The following is a 19,796-nucleotide window of genomic DNA, read 5'->3' as shown; positions in this document are numbered from 1 at the left end:
GGGTCAGGGAGGAGTGTATTTGGTTACAGGCCCTTAATACAGTTCATAAGAATAAATATATAACTATTACAATGCACAGTCACACATGACTAAGATTTTTTGTGTGAGTGCATTCAGACAGAAAGATGAACTCTGAAGTTCTCATTCACACTGTCTTTTGTCCCTGAGTGAATATTTCCTAGAAAACATTCTTATACCTTGGACTCCTCTGTCTCCTCTGGAATGCCTTTCTAGGGACTAGGTCAAATATTTTTTATTGCTCTCACATTCACTGATAAAAATCCCAATCAATTATTTACAAGATGGAATGTTCTTATCATAAATATACATTAAATAAGATAATGTTAAAATCAATCATATGTGTAAAGAAACATTCTGAAACTGTGTCACAGAGACTGTCTCCTGTAAATTCAAGGTTTAACTTCCTCCATCTAACAATGTTAATACCACACAGCACCAGCTTCAGTTGATGTAATTATCATTCTTTTCATTTTCCCCTGCTTACTTAGAATTACTGTTGTCATTTCTCCCCCTCTGTTGCATTCTAGCAATTTCTTTCTGTCATTCTTTTATTCCTTCTGTAACTGGAAGCTTTTGCATATTTATTTATTATTTGATTCAATTTCCTACTTGGTTTCTCTTTTTTTTCCAACTATATTGTACCACATAAAGTAGAGAACTATTTGTGAAAAGTTAAAATACTTTCCCTAAAAGGAGGAGAGGTCATGTAAGTGACATCAGTGAAGGAGTCATGCCACCAACTCTGTGAACATGTGAAAGAGAAGTGCATACAACATCAAGGACTGCTAATCAAAAAGAAGGTAGCTAAATAGAGATGAACCTTTCATTTCAGTGACAGGAAAGAATAAATTGGTCGAGCATATAGATTGAACATAATCAGTCAGTTGACCACGATTCCATAACTGACTGGAGCCATTTTACTATTACATTTCAGGGACCAGGTACGAAGTGTGTATTTTATTTTAAGTGCACGCTGGACATTGCACATATCTATTCAGGTAGAGGACATAGGGGAAATCACAACTTTAAAGGATCTCTCTGTCTGCACTGAAACATTGGAATTTTATAGAATTATGTGCTGCTGCCTATACGGTAGTAAGAACGTTATGACAAGATAAAGGAGCAGTGTGACTTCAGAGAGCAGAGATGGATAAATCACTCTCCATGAGAGGACTGATAAAATGCAGAGGTACGTGTCACTAAATGAAACATTTTGCCCCGGACTGCTGAAGATTCTTTTACTTTTCATCTCTTTGATCCTCAGCATGACTGTGCCCTGTCATTCATGTCTCACGCTAATATCAGTGGAACAGTGACTTTCTTCTATCAAATCATGTTACATCAATTGCAAAAACTATACTCTTTCTAAAATTATTCAAAGTAGAAAGTCACTTATGTCCTTTAACTCAATTTCCTTTGTTCTGTTAACTCTTAGAGGAATGTGCAATTCCAGTATTCTGCACTGGTCTCTTTAACTAAACTGCTGTAATAAACCTATAGTCTTTCATCCAGGGAATGTTGTTTCCTTTACTACGATAGGAAAATCTTCATTTTGCCTCCCCATCCTCATCATGCTGTTGTGTGAATGTGTCTTTGATGTTATTGGTTGTTTCCAGGCATTCATGAAAGGTCTCTTCCCTTACTCTGACAAGGTATCTCCACCGGAGAAGTCACTGACCTCTTCAACTTTCTTTGAAATTGTATTCATTCCTTGTATGAATAATATATAGTTGTTTCAATAGACTTTACACTAGAGTCATTTTATTTCAAAGTAAAAATGCAAAGACAATAGAGGGATATCTCACTCAGCCCTTGTTCCTATAAATCACAAACTATTCTGTCAATACCCTACATCATGCTTGCCCACTTATTAAAACTGATGAACCTACATTGATGCTTAATTATGGACCCAAAATACTTCAAATAGAGATTAACTCTGAGTATTGAATACCCTACAGGCTTTGAAAAATGTCTCATATACATGTAACATTACAGTAGAGTACAAATGAATTTTACTTTTCAAATACACTTCTCTTCCTTTTCAATCCATTTGGTCCTCATACCACAGTAATTACTACTTTTGCTGCTGCTAATGATTTGCCTTGTACAGAATTTCATATTGTTGGAATTATTATAAATAAATCATTTGATGGGTTTCCTGCACTTTGCGAAAATTTTGTAGTTCTATATCTATATGATCAGATACCTCATTTTTATAACATTTTCTATAAGCTGTATAACCAGTTATATATTGTGTCATATGCATACATACACACACACACACACACACACACATACAGAGAGAGAAAGAAGGAGGGGAAAGGGAAAGAGAGGGGATATATATATCCTCAGAATCATGACTCAACAAACCTATCATTGTCTCTGTCCTTAGTATTCTGTCAGTTAAACATATAATGGGTTAAAAAGTATTTGTATGATTTTAAGTTGATATATCTATACAACATGTGACAATTTTATAATTGGTTTGCTTTTGTTATCACTACTGTTTTAAGAGTCCATTTTGGATATTTGAATATTTTGGCTAACATTACAATCCTATAGCCAACATTATTTGTTTTTTACGAAACTTATTGTTTTATTCTTTACTTGCGTATTTTATTGAAGAGAACATAGTAGTCTCAATGAAGCTCTGCTTGCCAAATAATTATTTAATGTATAAATTCTTTATAATTAATAAATATTAAATTATAATTCTTTTTACAATTCTATTTTAGGCATTGTAGAATTCTATACCTTGTTCCTCTGAGTAACATAAGATAGAGTTAAGCTTATGTAAAAAGTTAATCTTCAATGTAAATGTCTGGTTCTAACACACATTGCTGAAAATACTAATTTTCATTGCAGGACAAGGTGCATCCTCTCCCAGTGATGCCAGACAAGGCAGTCCATTTATGAGTATGGGATCCACAAGCAGGCAAGGACAGGCTTCAACGTTTTGGAGGACTCACATGATGGCCAGTCTGCCCATCTGATACATACATGCAGGGGAGCTATCCCTAGTAAAAGATGACTTTTTGGTTGGGAGTTCTGTCTCTTGAGGCATCCAAGGGTTCAGGCTAGTTGACCCTTCTGGCCTTCCTGTGGAGACAATATCCTCTACTGGTCCCTAAGTTCTCCTCCCAACTGTTCCATAAAACTCCATGAAGTCCACCTAATCTTTGGTTCTGAGTCTCTGCATTTCTTCCCATAACTCTTCCATATTGGGTAAATGATCTTAGACTAGATTTTTATTAATGTCTGTTTACAGAGCAAATATATTTCCATGAACTTTTTATACAGAAAACATGGCAAGTCATCTGGTCTTAGATAACCAAATAATGTCTTCTTCCCTGTGGAATACTATTCCCCGACCCTCAATATCCCTTAGTTGCCCACAGTTCTTTGTTCTTTCTTTCTTAGTTCATAGTTTTTTGCCTGCTGCGTGGGCCTCTCAGAGGACAGTTATACTAGGTTCCTTTCAGCAAGCATAACAGAGGATCAAAATTGAGAAGCTTCTCTAAGGTAAGGGACAACAGAAAGTAAGTTCTGACAACAGAACAAATCATCAACCTACAGGTTGGGAAAAGATCTTTACAAACTAATTATCCAATGGAGGGCTAGTCCAATATATACAATGAATTCAAGAAGTTAAACTCCAGTGAATCAAATAACTGTATTTAAAAATGAGGTACAGAGCTAAACAAAGAATTCTCAACTGAGGAATAAAGAATGGCTGAGCAGCACACCTAAAGAAATTTTCGACATCCTTAGTCATCAGGGAAATGCAAATCAAAATGACCTAGAGATGCTACCTCACACAAGTCAGAATGACTAAGATCAAAAACTCACATGCTATCAGTTGCTGGTGAGGATGCAGAGAAAGAGTAACACTCTTCCATTGATGATGGGATTGCAAACTGCTACAACCACTCTGGAAATCACTCTGGTGGTTCGTCAGAAAATTGCCCATAGTACTACCTGAGGACCCAGATATATACCACTCCTGGGCATATACTCAAAAGATTTTCCAACATGTAACAAGGACACATACTCCACTATGTTCATAGAAGCCTTATTTATTATAATTTCCAGAATCTGGGAACAACCCAGATGTCCTTCAACAGAAGAATGGATACAGAAAACGTGGTACATTTACACAATGGAGTACTACTCAGCTATTAAAAACAATGACTTCATGAAATTACCAGACAACTGGATGGAACTAGAAAATATCATCCTGAATGAGGAAACCCAGTCACAAAAAAGCACACATGGTATTCACTCACTGATAAGTGTATATTAGCCCAAAAGCTCAGAATACCCACAATACAACTCACAGAGCTCATTAAACTCAAGAAAAAGGAATACCAAAATGTGGCTATTTCAATACTACTTAGGAGGGGGAACAAAAATAATCATGGGTAGTAGAGGGAAGTGGGACCTTGAACGGAAAGAGGAGGGGGAAGGAAGGGGGGCAGGATTAGATGTGGATAGAGACTGGAGAGAAATACAGAGGGTTAGGAAATTGAATGGAGTTGTGTAGCTGTGGGGAACGGGGAAATGCAGAAAGCCACTAGAATGTCCCAGATCCTGGGAAGAAGATGTTCCCAAGATCCAATGGTGATGACACTAGCTAAAATATCTCCAAAGGGGGAGAGGGAACCTGTAGGGACTATATCTAGTGGTAAGGCATGACCACCGATTGAGGGATGGGGCCACCCACCCATCTCAAAAGTATTAACCAAGAATTTTTCCTGTCTAAAGGAAATGCAGGGGCACAGAGTGGAGCAGAGACTGAAGAAAAGGCTATTCAGTGACTTCCCAACCTAGGTATCCATACTTTCTGTAGACAAAAAGTCAAGCACTGAATGCTGAGGCCAAGAAGTGCTTGCTGACAGAAACCTGGTATAGCTGTCCCCTGAGAGGCTTTGCCAGAGCCAGTCCAATAGAGTTGTGGCATCAGACTCATCATAGGACCCCAGTGGAAGAGCTAGAAGTAGGACTGAAGGAGCTGAAGGACTTTGCAACCCCATAGAAAGAACAACAGTATCAACTAACCAGACAACCCAGAGCTTCCAGGGACTAAACTCCCAACTCAAGATACACATGGAGGAACCCATGGCTCCAGCTTTATATGTAACAGAGCATTGCCTTAAGTGGCATCAATGGGAGGGAAGGTCCTTGGTCCTGTGAAGGCATGATGCCCCAGCAATGGGGAATGCTAGGGAGGTGAGGTGTGAATTGATGTGTGCATCAGGGAACATCATTAGAGAAGCAGGGTTGGGGGAGATGATAAAGAAGGTTTGCAGAGGGGAAACCTGGAAGGGGGATAATATTTGAAATTTAAGTAAATAAAATAACCAATAATGTAAATAAAAAGAAGTACCTGGGATTGGTTCTTTCCCAAGAGGTGATCTCAATTTGGGGCACTCATTAGCTGTTCATTCCTTCTGTCTCTCTTTTTTCACCCTGCACATGTTGTAGGTAGGACCCATTTTTTCCTGCCTAACTACAGAAAGTGGCCACTTACAGACCCATATCTCCCACTGCTAGGAGTCTCATCTAGGTTTCTCTTATAGACTTCCTGATGCCTACCCCTATTCTATGACTGTGGCATATTCTAGAAATTGCCCCCACCTTTGATTTCCCTTCTCTCCTCCCTCCTTTCTCTACATCTGTTCTTCCCCCTAACCCCATCACATTTTCCACCCAGTTCCTCCCTTCGTCAATCTCTGGTATCTATTTTAAATCCCATTCTGAGAAAAATTCAACTACCTTCCCTTGGGCTTTCTTGGTATTTCCCTTTTTATGTCAATTATAGCTATGTTATCCTGAACTTTATGGCTAATATCCACTTATATGTCCATACTATTCGAATCCTCTTGGGTCTGGGTTACCTCACTCAAGATGATATTCTAGTTCCATACATTTGGCTGCAAAATGTATGATTCCCTTGGTTTAAATGGCTGAGTAATATTCCATTGTGTAATTGTACCACGTTTTCTTTACCTGTCCTTTGGTTGAGGAACATCTAGGTTGTTTCCAGTTTCTGGCTATTATGAATAAAACTACTGTGAACATAGTGGAGCAAGTGTCCTTGTGGGATAGTAGATCATCTTTTGTTATATGCATCAATTTGATATGGGGGTTGGAGGGTGTTTTATGGGTATATTGCTCTGTTTATCCCTCACTGGTAGTCCTGCCTGGCTACAAAAAGTGGCCCCTTCCAGATCCATGTCTCCCACTGCCAGCCTCAGCTATGCCACCCCATAGACCTCCTAGTATCAAGAAACATAACATTAGAAAACACTGTAATTTAAATGATAACATATTTTGGAATGACTAATGGATGATAGAAAAAATGAAACTGGAAAGAAAATGTTTTGGTCGTATTGATAAAGGACTGTAAATCCATTTAAAGAAGACGTGTGAATAGACTAGTAATTATGACAGTCTATAAGCAACAACTCATATGTTTGCTTTCCTTAAATTTTCAAAAGTTCATGAGAAAAAATAACATGGGATTGCAAGGGAGAAATGAGAAATATATGAAAGGGTTTAAAGAGATAATAGGAAAAGGTAAAATAATTACATTATAATCTAAATGTGTTATAAACAAATTGTTTAAACTCTATAAAGTAAAATGATGCCTTGTGCATATTTAAGTCTAATGTGAAGTAGATGATAATTTGTGATCTCCTACTTAGTATATGTTGAGGTAAAAAGAAAATATGGTCAGAATCGATTCCTGCACATACCCTGGCAGTGGTCACTAGGTCCAGCTACAACGGGCCATTTAAAGTAGTCCTAATTTAGCTTAGATTAGTATCTCTCCTGGTGGCTCTCTGCTAGCTGCTATTGCAGCTACTTGCTACAGATTCTGCCCGAGCAGAATACTCCGAGCAACTTGCCCCCTGGTAGTTAAAGTATAAACTCACAACAACTACTGAGTAAAATCAAGACTCAGCAAACTGTAACACAACAGCCAGATTTATATGTTGAATTCCCAATCCACAATACATCCACACAATAAACTTAGAACCAATTGATAAGGATATAAACTGCCCACATAGATAAGATTAAATTTGTCTATAGAAATCCATCCCAGCTACCTTGGCAATTCAAGACCACCAGGATCTGAGTTATCCTTCTCTGTCTATATCTTGATTTTTTTCTTATCCTTCTCTCCCATCTTACAAAAACTTTGATTCTGCCTTATTCTTTTACTGTCCAATCCTAGGATTGACCTAGCTTGTTTGCCTTTACCTGCATAACGACATCAAGGAGGAATTAGCTAGAATTGATTGTATTGGCATAATCTCATTTGGTAGAAATCCTTATATTTTATTACTAAGCTAAAGCTATAATCTTTTACATTGTTACAGAATTTATTTGATGCAAGCTTAGATTTTTTTATATAAATTTATCGATTTAAAATTAATATTGTTATTTTAATGTATAGGCATTGTACCTATACAACACATTTAAGTATACAAGGCTTATACCCAATTCTTTATTTCTATTAAAAAACTAATCTGAGATGATTAAACTTGTGAGTTAAGAGCCAGACAGCAAATTCATGGCTCTAAGTTTATTGGTAGAAGGCTTTCAAGATAATTTATTAAGATAATTACTTCTCCAGATTAGTCGCATAGTTAGATGGTTTTTTAAAATGTCAGAAATCCACAAAAAATGACATTTAATATTATTTATCTTTTGCTGAGACATGTCTGCTCCTAACAGCTCCCCTTTGATGCATTCAAAAAAGAAATTGAACATCTCCACCTCCAGGTGGGGTGATGTGTTGTGATGAGACAGTCACTGGGCAAGAATTGCCTCAATTCATCTACAGACTAAATACTGTCCAGAAAAGGACATGTTACAGAATAGTCAACTGATAATTTCAGCCAAGCCAGAGTGATTAGACCTCTGAAATTCTGTGTTTCGAAAGTCTGTCAGATGATCCTAGGCCAAAAGGCTGAAGACCTGCTGCTCTCACATGTTGATTACAGGGGACTGTGCAAGTAGAAAATTGTCTCTATTACCCATATCAGTTCTAGAAGCCATGTTAGGCTTCCTATATTTAGAACTATATTGGTCCTTCCCAGATTTCTGACAGATTGAAGACTGATTATAGTCTCATAGCCTACTCAGGCTGTTTAACTTTGAGAATACATATTTAATTAGTAATCAGATAATACAAGCTAGCCAGGATATAACATAGATTTTAAGCCTTTCTTAAGCTAAAATAGATAACTCAGTGTTCTGTTTAACTGGTAAAATGTTGGACTGGGGTTAGGTATATTTTATACTTTTAAATTACAAAATGATAATAGTTATGCTCAGCTTATATTTGAGAGAAAAGTTTGTTTTTTAACTAGACAGAAAAGTGAAGTGTAGGTTGGTGTCATTATGCAGGTGAAGGCAAGTACCGGATAGAACGAGGCCTGTCACTGGACAGGAAGGAAGGATGGGTGGGAGAAGAGGAGAGAGAAGGTGTCTGAGTGAGGAAGAAGTAGATGGGAGAACATGGCTTCAGACACTAAGATTCTTCTCTGACCATAGTTAAGACTATTTTTAAGGCATGGGTTTGTATAGGACTTCGGAATATCTAGATAAGCAAATTAGATCTTATCAGTTGAATCAGAGGTTATTGTGTGGTGTGTTCTTTCATTGGGCAACTTAATTGAGTCCACAGTAAAAGAGCCATGAGATAGGCAGTCTCTCTATGAAACTGGCATGGTAACAACCTGCCCTGAGAACTAGATGGGTAGAGAGATTGCTTCAGGTATCAGAGAGTAGCCATCTGCAGTGTGAGGTGGGATGGAGCTTAGCAGGTGAGACACTTTCCTGACTACTGAATGATGAAGTTATCCCGCAACTGCCATGTGGCCCTACAGTGCCAGCACTAGTACTGGATAAAAGAAACCACCTTTTAAGTTTTTACCACAACAAGAGTAAGTATAATAAGTACCCTATTCTGAGTGGCAGAACTCTGTTATACAAATATAATCAAATTTAACTAGATTCTCCACATAACTCAGTATGTATATCTGACTGAAATTCAGAAATGAATTTTAAAAGTTCATTTATGGCAGAACCATGTTGTAACTGTCAATTATCAGATAAACTCTACAGTCAGAAAATGTTAATTTGCCTAGCAAGATCTGCAAGGATAATGTGAATGGTACATTTAGTAACTGAAAGGCATGCTTGGTAACACACACTTTTGGATCCTCCTCTTGGGAAACAGAAACAGGCAGATCTCTGTGAGACTGAAACCAGCCTGCCTTACATAGGAAGCAGCAGGCCAACTGTGGCAGTATAAGAAATCTTTGTCTCATATAAACAAAGCAAACACCCCCACCCAAGAGTAATAAACAAACAATTTCCATCTTAAGTCTTATGTAAATGTACCCATGGGGAACACCTTTAGGACTAACTTGATATTTTAAAGTGAAATAGGAGAGAAGCAACAGTGTTAATTCAGTGTCAGTTAAGTGCCTTGGAACTTTCTTAATATACATGTCAAATGTTATTCAACTTCCCAGTTTCCCATCCATAAGCCCCTATCCCATCCTTGCTCTCCCTTCATCTATGAAGGTGTTCCCCCTCCTTGCCTTGACATTCCCCTACACTATGGCGGGGGCTGTCTATCCTTGGTAGGACCAAAGGCTTTTCCTCCCATTGATGCCCAACAAGGCCATCCTCTACCTTGGATCTTAAATAAATGCAAATCATTTTCTGAAACGAAAAAAAAACTAATAAACATTAAGATATAGGAAATAATATTTTTGTATACCTAAAAATGCTGAAAAACTCCCAGGAAATGGAGTTATTGTGGATGAATTGGGGGGGATGGGGATGGGTAGGATGGGTGGGCAAACACCTTCTCAGAGGCAAAGGGGAGGGGGAAGGTGAAGAACTCTTAGAGAAGGGACTGAGAAGGGAACAACATTTAGAATGCAAATAATAATTTAATAAAAACATTAATCTGATTTTATCATATTATTTCTAATACACTGTCATTGTAATTTTTCAGATCTGATGAGTAGAAGCAATCTCACAACACATAATTTTCCTACAACCTATATGAGGCACATCTTTCAAATAAATTAAGATGTTTACTATTAGGAAATATGACAGATGTAGAATGACAACATTCAACCAAAATTTAGTAGACATAGAAACCATGCAAAATCAGAAAAACTAGACAAAGTTATAATGGAATGTGTTGGTAATATATTTACTGCAATTTTTCAAGTGAAATATTTTCTCTAATATTTAATTAGTACACTAATGTAATATTAGTACATTATTCTGGATGTAAAAAACAAGCTGTGTTTTTCTTATATGTGGATACACTAGGTATTAATTTACATGTATGTATCTATGTATGTGTGTATGTATGTGAATGTATATGTGTGTGTGTTTGATTTTATATTTCTTTCTTTCACTGTGAGTATGGGTGTGCATGTGCAAGTGCACGCACGCACATGCGTACATGCAGGCCATGAAAAGAAATAGGAGACTGACAGAAAAATAACAGAGCTTAAGGAACTTAAAGGTATTGAGAAAAAAGAATGGAAACATGTGCTATAAAGCCAGAAAAAGGTTGCCTTAGGGGAGAAACATGATGTGAGTGATAAGAGCGTGCGAGATAGTGGAAGGAGGCAACACCAAAACACAGAAGCATAAATGACTGAAAAGGCCATAAAAGAACTCACTCAGATATTAATTTTAAAACAATTGACTCTACCATTATATTTAAAAAATATAGGAACGCTACCCTTATATGTTGCTTTAGAAGAAGAAAATTTCTCTAAGAGCTTATATGATAGCCATATATAGTTTATATGAAAATTTCTCTAAGAGTTTACCCACCTTAGAGTAGTCCATTCTGCTACAAAAGTTGGTTAGTTTTGCGAGGGAGATCCAGGGAGATCCAGGCTTCTTTTGAAAAGGTGAGGGAGAAAGAAGTATTTTATTCCACATAGATTTCCACAAAATCAATGAGTATGTTTCTAACCTAATGAAAGTGATTTATATGTAAAAGAAAACATGATACAATGATCAATGGTTTTTAGAAGTTTTACACTATTTTTCAGGCTAATCACTTTGATAGTGAAGGAAATCTGTGTTAATTTATAAACCAAAGGCTAGAAGTTTGTATCCAGTTAGTAAATGGAATAAATGTTAGGCTTTGTTATAGGATATATTTTCCTTTATAATTTTAGATTTGGATAGGTATTTTTAATTACAAGCAAAGCTTATGTGATATGTTGATAATATGATGATGTCAGCTGTTTCAATGAAATTTCATGTATCTTTTTAATTTTTATATCTATTGCTTTGTGCCCCTTTTGTTGAACTCTGATTTCCGTATATGTTTTCACTAAGCTAATTTTTCTAATAGAGTATAAGTAATTTGACTTTTATGTTTACAACATTGGAAGAATCTATTGAAATATTTTAATTAAGATTTATGAAGTGCTTATCTAAGGACAAGAATTATAATAAACAGCCTTTCTCAAATAATCAGTCCACATTGTCTACAATTTTGTTCTAACTGCCATAAAAATTAAACAAATTGTTTTCAGAACAATATACTGTCTCATGTATACTTTTCTATATAGTTTCCATATAGTCTTAATATTTTGTGGAAGACAGGGTTATTCAACTAACATTCAAGTAAGTTTAAAGAATGAATTTAAAATCTTCCTATCAAAAGCTATGATATATTCAGTGACTGGGTAAAAATGATTCTCTCAATGTATTAATTTTACGTCTCTTCTCTTTGATTCAAGACTTAAATGTGTATACATTACATGCAGGACTGTCTCTCTGAATATCATCTATGCTAATATGTTAACTTCAACGGTCACTCTAATATTTTAATATATTTATTTTAGAACTATCTCATGATGAAAACCAGTTGCAATACTCATTTAGTAAACTTTTCTTTGCTAACACATGAAAAGATGATTGCATAAGTACAAAAATCATAATACCTATGTAGATGGAATTCAATGTTCAAATATTTGGGTAAGTACTTTAGGTAATATTCTATATAGTCAACTTCCAACATTGAATTTTTACGCCTTTTTCTTTCATAGATCTCAAGACTTTTATTTCGCAATTCAGTGAGGTTTCCACAGATAAAAGTGTGGTCACCTGATAAATTTTAGCTTGAATGGGTGTTTTATTTAGCCCCTTGAAGACTTAGTCCCTGTGCTTCAGTTATGAGTCTATGAAATATTGTAAGTCTTCTTCCCTTATTCTTCTTAAAATAGTAGTCCACATTCCAAAGAGAGGCCTCTAGGGTATGAACTTTGAGATTATATGGAAAAGATGTCCAAGGATTTTAATTTAGAGTTGTCTATTCAGTTATTCGTTTCTGAGCTGATGTTGTAAACCAATATCACATTGACTTCATTAATCAATAAAGAGAAATGGATTTATTACTCTCCTGAGGTCATCTTCCTGAATTAGATAGTGGGGGAAAAACAAATCCTGAATTTACCTAACACTAACTAAAGAGCAAGGGGAAAAAACATCTCATAGGCAGCGGTTAGAAGTAAGACTGGTGAAAAACTGACTGAGGTTGTCACTCTTCTCAGAGAATAGCAGCAGTTGGTGGGTGGATATGACCATCTTAAGCTCTTAAGAAATTGAAAAAATATATGCATTTATGCATGTATGTATATACGTATGTATGTATAGATGGATATATAAATAAAATGAAAATATTTAAATTCTGATATTAGAATTTTTCCTTAATATATTAAGGCATTGTAGAGTCATTTGAATGTTTCATTTTATGATTGACAGATGTAAGAAAGAAAATAGGAGGGAAATGCTCTGTAATAAGAATTGTGGTCAACCTATAAACAGAAGGAAGAAAAGGTGGCCCTTTTCATCACAATTGAAAAGATCAAAGGTATATACACTGTTTAGAAAAAATACGTCTGAGAACCATATAAATATATGAAAGAACAAATCCTGCATGATGGAGTCTAAAGAAACGTCAAGAAAAAAGCAATTTTATTTTTGACAACCACTGTGAGAATACCTTTTCATTTTCAAAAAAAGAAAGAACACCTAAGACCTATTTCTGAAACGCAAAAGGAAATGCTGAAGCTTCTAAAGAAACACTGAGAAAAATCACCATCCAGTTTACCATTGGAACCCTAGAAGCATAGCAGTAGATAAAAACGTAAGTAGGTAAATGAGAGTCCATGCCAATTTTCCCAGAATAAAGATATTACAGGTATGACAGTGAGAAGTAGACTCTCTCCTCTTCAGTCAGTAAAATTAAGCTGGAAGTTGTTTCTTTTTATCCCCCTTCTGATCCTATTTCTTGATGGAAACATTCTACTAATAGATTTTTTAGTTCATATATTTTGAGTCCTAACTACTGCCACAAAGAAATTACTTCTTATAGATTATAAATACAATCGTGTTGCCTGTTTTTATATTCCTTCTTCGAAATAATTGTGTTTTTCCCCTCCATGGTCTGTCACTGACAACTGTAGAAAACTATCTGAAAACAGGAGAAATTTAAGTAAGAATCATTTGTGAAGGTCTTCAATATTCCAAGATCCTAGGTCAGCTCTGGTCATGAATGTGTTTATGCATGTGAATGCTTACAATGGTGAATTCTCTGTACACTCTTTTTTATACTTTGGAGTCAGGTTATAAAATGTATTGTTTGTCACTAGGCATGATGATCCATGCCTTTAAACCTTATGCCAGGGAAGCAGAGGTAAGTGAATGTTTAGTGAGTTCAAGGCCAGCTGGGTCTAAGTAAGGAGCACCAAGCCACTCAAGGATATATAGCAAGACTGTCTCAAAAGAAAAATTGGTGTCCATTGGTGCTTTGTGTTAGTTTTTCAAAAACGTGATTCTTTGTCACTACTAAAATATGGATTTTACCCAGTTTCTTGAATAGCAGTTCCCACATGTCAGTTTGTTCATGTTTACTAGCAGTCATCCCTAGTAGACTTTCCAGAGCTAATACCGCCATCACGGAGCACCAAGAGTTTTGCCAATTCAAACTTGAATTTCTTCATCATTTAACTTTTATAAGAAGTCATCACAAAGCATGCAAATGTACTGTCACACCTTCTCTGTGTCTTTCGCACTTCCTTCAAGTTATTGATCTCTACTGCATGGGTTGTGGGTTGTGATTTCTACAGCTATGTTCTGGATCTGGCAGGGCTGCTGATCTTGCACATATGATGTCTTTCTTATCTATTTTAATTACATCACCACAAAATAGGAAGACCCAAACCATCCAATGGAAGTTCATCAGGAGGTCTCACCCTTGGCAATCTTGAGTGACTTTTCTTTTTCTTTTCTTTTTTTTTTAATAGGTCAAAAATTTAATGTGGCGAAGAATGTGTATAAATCTAAGGAACAGTCAGTCCCACACAGGATGAGCCACAGAACATCCTCATCTGGAGAAACAGTCACGTGTTTAGTTTTTCTTGACCCAAGAAGGTGGATTTTAAGCACACAAAGAGAAGCTTCTTTGTAAAAAAGACAATTTGTTCTTTGAGATGTTCATTGAGTGACTTTTCTAAATGAATCTTTATCATTCTGCAGACCAGCAAGGTTCACTTCAATCACTTGACCCTTAAACCCATGCAATTTCAAGACTAGTATTTTCCCAACATTTCTAATACTGAACATAGCTGTAATTTTCACATAATGCCAATTCTTCTTAAACAATGGCTCCACCACTTTCTTTTGGGCTCCTTTATTTTCTGCCTTTGCTCAGCTACTTGCTCTTGCCCACCACCATGGGGCTGTTCAGAAAATGAAAAGGCCTGTATTTTGGTATTTTAATTTTATGAAACAAGCAATAATTTATTTTTAATCTTCATTTCTCTGTCTTCTTGATGTTCTTTAGTGATTTTAATCATTAGTACATTGTGCTCACTTTACTTTTGAGAGTCTCTTAAAAAGGTCTGAAATTTTTCAAGAATAAAATGAATACACTCATTTCTACCCACAAAACATACACGTCACACAGATTTTCTTTATGTGTAACCAGCTTGAGATTCGCTACACTCAAAGCTATGAACAAAATGGCTCAGTAGTTAAAGGTTCTTGACACCAATCCTGACAAACTAGCTTGATTTTAGAACTCATTTGGTGGAAGTGGAAATCTGACTCCCACCAGTTGTTCTCTGAAATGCATTGTGTCACATGCATGTTCACATGCCAAATTAATAAGTTTGTTTTATATTATTTTCAACAATCAAAAAAGTAGGCTTTTATAAAGGCTTGCAGGTTTATCAAGGAAAGGTAGTACCACTCCAGTGACTATTGATGATAACTTCAACAAGTATTTTATTTTTGCCGTTCAATTAAATAATATGCAAAGGGTGATATTTTAGTGCAAGAGAATTAGATCTATCTTTATTTTGCACAGTAAACAAGGCAGGTTGCTAATACAAAAGAAACATAATTTTTTTAGAAACATCACTGGCATATTTGTTTTAATAAAAAGAGTTTTAAAAAACTCTAGATTAGAGTAAGACTATATTATACAGAAGAATTCTATATATAGATTGATTTTAAGTGTTTTATTTTGCTTTAGTATTCTTTCTTAAAATTAAAAACAAATCTGGAGGAATGTACAATTTTCAATCCAGTTTGAAAGGATCTCTGATCATCTACTCCAGACAATGTATCAGCACATACTCTGAATTAAAAAAAAAAAGATATGAAAATCATCCCAAATAGATGCCTTAAGATAGGTAATCTCATACCCTCAACCACTGATTTCTCTGAGGAAATTTTTAAGGAGCTCTCAGAGAAGCTTAGATCAATCTGATGCACTGGAAAACATTCCTATCCCAGACAGATCAATGAAAGCCATAACAACATCAGGGGCATCACCACACCATGACCTTGGAAGAACAGGTCGGTTTACCCTCTCCCTCCCTCCCTCCCTCCCTCCCTCCCTCCCTCCTTCCCTCCCTCCCTCCCTCCCTCCCTCCCTCCTTCCCTCCCTCCCTCCCTCCCTCCCTCCTTCCCTCCCTCCCTCCTTCCCTCCCTCCTTCCCTCCCTCTCTGATTTACATTTCAAATGTTATTCCCTTTCCTGGTTTTCTGGCCATAAGCCCCCTAGCCTGTCCCCTTCCCTGTCTTCTATAAAGGTGTTCCCCCTCCCCAACCACCCCTACTTCCCGTCCCCTCCCCCGACTTTCCCCTACACTGGAGGGTCCAGTCTTAGCAGGACAGAGAGCCTATATATGTCTGGTTCTCTCCAGATATGGGTACTCACTCAAAGCTTTCCAGATTGCTGAAATACAGACTAAATGAACAAAGAAAGAAAGAAGTTCTAATTACTCCTATAGCAGCAGGAAGTGCACAAAAATCAGGTAATTACATTCATTATTCTCTGCCCATTTAAATTTATTAGAAGACTTGGAATAAGAAGATATGGCACCCAGTTCTCTTAGCCTGGAAAGTTGAAATCTAAAGCAGGATGTACTAAAGGTTTCAAAAGAGAGGGATGGTGATTTGCCTGGAAAAACTGTACACAATGCATTTCCTTTCGGTACTCCATGTTGCTGTCTCCGGTATCTACCACTAAATATACTTCTTATAATAATGTGGACACATAACATCTATTGATTGGCTAAGGAATAAGTACAATCTCATGAGGAAACATGAAAACAAGAGAAGTAAAAACATATTGACTACAGAAATCAACTTTGGTGTGATTGATGTACAGTTAAGTAAATCACCAATACTTTTATTGTATTTAGAATGGTTAAGATAGAAATCATCAAAACTTTTACAAGACATATCACTTATTTTTCTCAAATTTCTTATCAAAAGTCATTAAACATCTATAATAAGATAATTAGACTTAATTGATTTCATTTACATATGGTCAAACCATGTCCAAATTTGGCATGAAATATTTGGTTTTGCTAATTGCTTTTACTAAAAGATTCCAATAACGTCTGTCCATTAATCAAATGGTGATTGTAGTTGTTAATTGTTGCCTTTTCGTAGAATTTATATTCCGAAATTTCATCACTCACTTAGGATATCTTATTTATATCTGCAAACATCCCATGAATGTTATAATGTAGGTTGTTTATGGCTGTGACCTTAGTCATACTAGGACTTTTTTTTATAACATTAAGCATAGAACAGAGAGATCTTTAATCAGTTATCTTGGACTCTTTCATCGTTCTAACTTCAGAAGATTGAACCATTTTTAGATAACTGCTTTCAAAGAATGGCTTGTAGCTTTAAAGTGCTTTGCTTTGTGGTTTTATATTTTTCTGAATTCTTCCATAGACCTACAAGATACTAAATAATGGCACTGAAGCCATATTTCTTCAAGGAATAACCGTCCAAAATATACATTGCAGTCGAGTTATATTATTTCCAGATCTCCCACACGGGCTAGTGGTTAGTTACTTGAACTGTAAGTCAGTTCTTATTTCTTCCCCAGGTACTTTCTCATAGACATTATTTTGTAGAGTGGCTGGGTCCTGGTTACTGCAGACAATTCCCTGGAACTGCAGAGGTAAATGAGCAGCCACATATTCCAATATGAAAATCCCTTGTATTTAACTGGGTAATAAATTGATTCAAGAATTCCGGAATGTCATACCTACTGCTCCAAGCTCTGGCTTTCAGTAGCTTTAGAGACTGATGATTTAAAAAAAACATATTTGGGCACATTTCTAGAATAGTGCCATATTCGTGGTATCTTAGAAGGATGCTGGGCTACAATTACACGATACTGATACTACTCAAATTTTGATTCTTGTAGTAGATTTTTATGAACCACAAATTCTTTCATAGTTACAAGATCATTTTACAAGACCTCTTTATATATATATATATATATATATATATATATATAAATTTTTAAGGTTCTAAGGTATACTTGATGTATTTATATGCATTTAATCTTACTTGTATGGGTATATTAATGTTAAAAATAAGTAATTGTAAAGTTTGGAAGTTATTATGCAAGTTTGGAGAATATATATATATCATAAAACATTAAAAGAGAAACTTTGTTTATGAACTTAGTTATATTTATATTTGTGTACAAGGAACCACTTTTTTCAAAGACCTCCTGACTAACTCTCATTACCACTAAATGGATGATATATATTGAAAAATGTTCCCTCTAGATTATCTTGTTTCATTTAAAGTCCAAGATTGTATTTACTAAATTACATAGAGAATTCATATGTCTCCAGAATGTATAGAGTCATCAACGAAATTTGTATTGACATTAATTTAACTGACTCAGCAAATAACTTAGAAGAGATTTGGAGAAACTTGTTGTCCTTTGCATAGCTTATTTACCTGTCTGTGACTTTCATGGTTGTTGTGTGGGCATCTAAAGAGAGCTTACCACACAGCTCTGAAGTGCTTTGTTATTAGGCTCAACAATTTTTAAGCTCTTTTATATAGAAAGCAAGTCACAAAGCTTTACAAGGTGCAAATCCCTGATGCACAAGCTGCACTCGTTTTACATTTGGTACATTGATGACATCACTGGAACTAATAGAAGAGTCTAATGCAGAAGCCTCAAATATGTACCTGTCGCTTTATACATAAGATAGGAATGCTCACTTCCTCAAGACTCTGGCTGTTTGAGTTGCATAAAGATCACTATGTCATAGGCATTTAAAATCCTCTGCTCTTAAAATGAATCATGCCATTGTTCAAATTTTCATTGTCTTTTCCTGCTCTCCAAATTTCTATCAGCTCAATATTCTTAAGAATTTATCTTTAGGGGATTTAAGTGTGAACAGTGTTTGAAGGGCAAATATCTGGGCAAGGATATTATTCCATGTTTAAAATAATGTCTTATCACACTTTGCAAAGATAATGGAGAGGTATTATAATTCCTGGACTCTCAACCCTCCTCAAAAAAAGAATAAATTAGAAGTTCCTTAAAAGACTTTAACAATTGGTCATATTAAATTTCTATTAATGTTAGAGTGACAGGGAGCATTCACATTATGATATAAAGTATTACCCACTGTGAAAAGTATATTTCTCCTGAAATATTTAAGGTTCTAAGGTACACTTGATGTATTTATATGCATTTTATCTTACTTGTATGGGTATAGAAATGTTAAAAATAAGTAACCATAAAGTTAGGAAGTTATTATGAAAGTTTGAAGATGTGTATATACATGTGTGTGTGTGTGTGTGTGTGTGTGTGTGTGTGTGTGTGTGTGTATCTCACAAGGACACAGAGAATATAGGCAACAATGTCCAGAAAGAGAGAATGAGAGGTCAAAGGAGCAGGAGAACAAATGAGGGGAGGGTTAAAGAGAACAGAGAGACAGACTGAGAGAGATGGGGAGATGAGGCTGAGAAAGAGATCGTCTTCATTGTTAAGGTTATTCACTGGTTTCCAGCATCTCAATAATTTGCAACTGAACACAGGGCAGCAATTACTGCTGCATAGCACAAATTTAAAGCTAAACCTTACAAATAATCATCCTCAGTTGACACACGTTTGAAAATATTTGGTAAGGTTTCCGATTCAGAGCCAGTGCTGTATGAGATTAGGAGGTCCTGTGTAAGAAATCACACTATCCTTCTGCCTCCTGATGAAGGATCTGGTATCAACACACTCCCAACTGGACAAGTATTCTAGAGATATAATTCTGTACTGTTACAATTTGAGATTTTTTTTTGATTTGTTTTGTTTTGTTTTGTTGCGATTTATAGTATTCACTTATATTTGCCCATTTTTCTTTTTTTTTA

General features: G+C 35.8%; 1 long non-coding RNA gene across 12 annotated transcripts in view; it reads right to left on the bottom strand.

Annotated features, from left to right (window-relative positions):
• The window catches only part of LOC103693758 (uncharacterized), a 67,067-nt gene that overhangs the window by 10,934 nt on the left and 36,337 nt on the right, over positions 1-19,796 (bottom strand). For 11 of the 12 annotated variants that reach the window (XR_015638406.1, XR_015638404.1, XR_015638412.1 and 8 more), the window contains one exon: positions 10,906-10,974. This is a non-coding gene — a long non-coding RNA (uncharacterized LOC103693758). Of the gene's footprint in view, positions 1-10,905; positions 10,975-16,317; positions 16,348-19,796 lie in introns of all 12 variants that reach the window. The other variant, XR_015638405.1, reaches the window with a different exon arrangement.

Source organism: Rattus norvegicus, chromosome 15 (assembly GCF_021556685.1).
Source record: "Rattus norvegicus strain SHRSP/BbbUtx chromosome 15, alternate assembly SHRSP_T2T, whole genome shotgun sequence".
In the NCBI taxonomy this organism is placed as follows: Eukaryota; Metazoa; Chordata; class Mammalia; order Rodentia; family Muridae; genus Rattus; species Rattus norvegicus.
This window is presented reverse-complemented; position numbering and strand designations above follow the sequence as displayed.